This window comes from Cibotium barometz, chromosome 26 (genome assembly GCF_041138505.1).
Source record: "Cibotium barometz isolate CiBa-2024 chromosome 26, ASM4113850v1, whole genome shotgun sequence".
Classification (NCBI taxonomy): domain Eukaryota; kingdom Viridiplantae; phylum Streptophyta; class Polypodiopsida; order Cyatheales; family Cibotiaceae; genus Cibotium; species Cibotium barometz.
The window spans coordinates 39,567,043-39,571,500 of NC_141071.1; positions in this window are offsets into that span (position 1 = coordinate 39,567,043).

Here is a 4,458-nt window from a genome sequence, read left to right on the forward strand (position 1 = left end):
TTCCAAAAACATCAAATGACAAAAGTTTCTCACAAAATTTTAGTATTTCAAATTTCTCTCTTTTTTTTGGGTTGGAATTCAAAATTCGGTATTCGGATTTCTCCTAAATCCGTCTGTAAAACAAACCAGTGTTATGTATGTTGCAAACATTATCTCATGAGCATATTCGAATTTCGCACTCTCCAATTTTCTTTTTTTTTAATTTTCCCCAGGCACACTGAAATTCATCATCAGGAATCAGGACTTTTTTTGGTTTGTTGGGGGGGGGGGGGGGGGGGGGGGGGAGTTTACCATCCGCCAAAGGATAGCTTTTTGGCACACAGTGGAAAACACCCACACACAGTGCCATACCACTATACTATATCCACTCCCAGGAAAGGCAAATTAGGTAGATTCTGACACGGGCAAATCAACAAAAGGAGGGCAAATCAACAAAAGAAGCTACTGTCTGTAACAGAGCCTGGTCTACTGCGCGCGCGTGAGAAAGAAAGAGAGAGCGCGAGCGAGCGAGCGACTCTGTGTGAATCTCTACTACTGCCCATCGTCAGCTTTGATCAGCAACAATTTAAAAAAATTGCAAAATTATACATTTTAAAAAAAAATCCTGTTGACGGAATATTCCCCCGTCCCGAATATTCCGTCATCCCTCCACGTCTCTATGAAACGCTCAACTACTCTAACCAGATTATGTTTTATTGCCTCTAGTCCGTGAGGGGGGGGGGGGGGGGGGGGGGGGGGGGGGGGGCTTCCCAAAACTATCAAATTTTTAAAAGAGACATAAAATGATATCACTATCTCTATTTGACCTCAAGAAGGCACTAATCAATTGATAAGGCTAAGGTTGAGTCGCCTCGATTGCGGTTTCTTTTATATATAAAAACACAACTCTCTCACACTTTCTTTTAAAAAAACACGACTCTCGCACAACGCATCTCTCTCTCTCTCTCTCTTTGGGCCTTTCACCCAGATGAAAAAGGGACCCATCAACTTTTATACCTGCACGAGGCGGTTATCGAACGAGTTGAGAAGATTCCAGATAATTCTTGTTTTTTTTAATCTCTTTAGACACATCACCCACCTTGAATTAAGGTTTCAAATCCAAATGTTCATAAACCTAAGCCTAAGGTCCCTCTTCCCCTCACTAATTAATACAAAAACAAAATTGGGCACCCATATTTGACCAAATCATGAGTTTTATGGTAGTATATTCAATACCAACTTCCACCCTCTCTGCATGGTTGTGGTGGGGAATGCAACCAATCAATGGTTGCATCCGAGACAGCACTTGTGAATGTCAATTCCCAGCAGCCAATCTCCCAGGGGCCAGTAGATAGGTTCAGCTTACTATTGACTTGGTAATCGCGGCTTTTTTAGATTTAAAAAAGACAGTTGGAGAATGCTTCTAAAGACACAATAAGCCAAATTTAATATGAGTGGCCCATCTCCACAACTTTTTTCCAAAATTTCTCCTCCTTTATCTCTTATTCTCTCATTTCTCTTTGAAAAATTGCCTTCATTCTCTTTTTAAAAAAACTAAAATTCACCTATGCCAGAAGAGAATACCACTTTTTACATTAAACATGGAAACTCGCTTTTTTCTAAGTTGCTAGCCTAGGTGCAAGTGCAAAGTAGGCTTTACCCGAAGGAGGTTTATGCCTGTCTTGAATGCTTTTTCACCACATTTTGCATGTTTTACCTATTTTGAACATTTTTGGCCAACAAATTTTTCACTTCAACATCAATCAATACATTAAAATAGCTAAAACATTATTTATTTGCATTTTTAAGCAAAAATCTAAACTTTGACTAAAAATGTGAAGGCCATATCACCAAGCCTTCACAATCCATTTCCAAGGGTGTTTCGAACGGGAGCCTTGTAGTGCTAGGTTAGAGCTATCACATCTCTTACTCCACACTTGGAAGCCCTACATTCATGAACTTGGGAGTATTCCAATATTGTAAATCACTTTTAAAATCTAGGTCCTAAACGATTTTTATGGTAGCTTGTATAATGACTCCAATTTTTAAGATGTAGAGAGAGTGCCTACTAAACCCCATTAATTCAAGGCTTTCTTAGTAGGATTAATGGGATAGATTTTTGAGAACATATCAAATATTTTGCTAATCTTAATGATGCTTTACAACCTTATGGTGGAACAATGCTCTTACTCAAAAATGTGCTTGCCATCTTCTAGGGGTGGAGATGAATGGACTATGAACTAACTTAACTGCTCTCCTTGCATTGTGTTATTGTTTTATCACTTTCAAAAACAATGGTTGATTGCATCCAACCTCCAACATTTTATATCCAACTACCCATGTTTTTTTAAAAATGTAACCTCCAACTACCCATGTTTTTTAAAAATGTAACATATAAAATAGTTTATTTGGGTATTTGATCTCAAACTTTGACACATAACAATGTTAATCAAGCATGTGATTGCCTTCTTTTGAGACTAGCAAAGTGTTCCTATCACATTTTGTTGCTGAGAGAGAAAGATAGACTTAGCTATAAGTTAAGGTTACTTAACAAGTAAGTAATTGGGATAGACATATGAATTACTTATATGATAAGTCTATCTTCTTTCAAAGCCTAAATAGAGCAATGTTATAATCTTGCATAATTATATATTCGTGAGTCTATACTTTTATATATGTGCCGTACATGAATGCTAAATTATATAATAAATCTCTACCATACAAACTTGTAGAATCATGGTTTCACATTCTAATCGGCATTGGATTCAAAAGCCTTGAGTCCCATCAAATAACTCAACTTCTTTTAAGTGTAATAAGAAACAACTAGTTAAAATTAAAATTTTCCATTAGAATTAAGCAAAACATTGACATTAGAATTTAACATGAATGCCACCATGAAAACTTCATGGAGAATACATGCATTGAATTTGGCCGCGAATGTTACCAATATAGTTTGTTTGGTTGTTGCTCATCAAATTCGATGAAGATATCATGTTCCTTGTGCTATTGTCTATTTTGTGTGCCCTTCCTTCATAGAAGGTTTTTTTAATGAAAACCTTAAAATACAGAGACATATCATTAGTATAGTCTTTTGAGAACAAGATGTAGCTTGTTTGCTCTAACTTGTCAAATAGTTTATGTCAAACTCTACTTGTCAATGATCTAGACATGTTAACATTTCTACAATGAATATTGTGCTATGTTCTAATCTTTAAGCAAGTCAATTAGTAAATTTTCTTATCTTGGGAATTTTATTATTATTCTTGTATTATGAGAATGGGGTACTAAAAAAACATGCAGCAAGGGTAGATTATTTTGGAGCAATGTATCACTCACACATTTCTCACTTAGTTTGCAAATGAGTTGAATGATGTAGATCACATCATGGTTTCATAAAGATGAGCTTTTCCAAATAACTCTCATCTATGTCATGATGTGATTGTTTAATGATGATGTCTAACAAGGCTTCATTTGTTGTATACTTTATGACAAGGTTTTTTCTTCTTCTTCTTCAATATTTTATGACTATCTTTAAGTTAACTACTAGTGATTAGTTTATAATATTATTAGTTGTTAAATCAATAATTTTAATCATCAACATCACATGCATTCATTTTTCTCATACCAAAATAATGTGTTTATGTTTCTTTTTTGATAAATATTCAAGCTTCTTTACTTTATTGATTAACACTATTGAGTTTTCTCAATATCATAATGCATACAACTAGCCTCAATGACAAACATGTTGGGGTATAATAAATTTCATTTAAAACATATTGTCATAAATCATTTTGTCCACAAGTGTTGACAGACCATGTTTGAAAAGTGTTCTTGGTAAAAGTGAATATGGTTGCTTTATATATGATTTGTTTTTGTCAAAGATCCATACCATCAATAGTTTAAGTTTTGTGTTTTTAAGCATCATGTGTTGTATTTTAAACTTGTCTTTGCATACGATGGTGTCACTCGAGTAGTCTCCTCACTTCCAAGTCACTTATGTTTAAAAAGTTAAGTTGAGGTGGTGCGAGCAGTCCAAAAGGACCCACACACACTGAAAGATGGCTTGGAATTTGTGTGTGGGATCCCCACACATATGACTATGTAACACATCATTTGCCCTTGTGAAAGTGGGTGTCCATGGAGTGAATAAATGCTTGTGCATATCCCTCCTTATATAGGGCACCATTATTCTCCTTTGTATATATTGGATGATGCCCATTCTATATCCTAGGCATAGGTAACCACAAAGACCCTTACAAACAAGAGCATTAGATGGCTTATGTGTATGGGGTTCCCTTCCCTTAGGACTATTGAATCGACAGCATTGCCCTTATAAAAGTGGGCACAAAGGGCATGAAATAATGACTATGTCTCCCTACTCCATGATGCTTTTATGCATGATCGTAATACCAAACACGTAAGTGATGGCTTCAGTGGTCTATCTTTGAACATGCTAGCATAAAATCCATGTGTGATGAA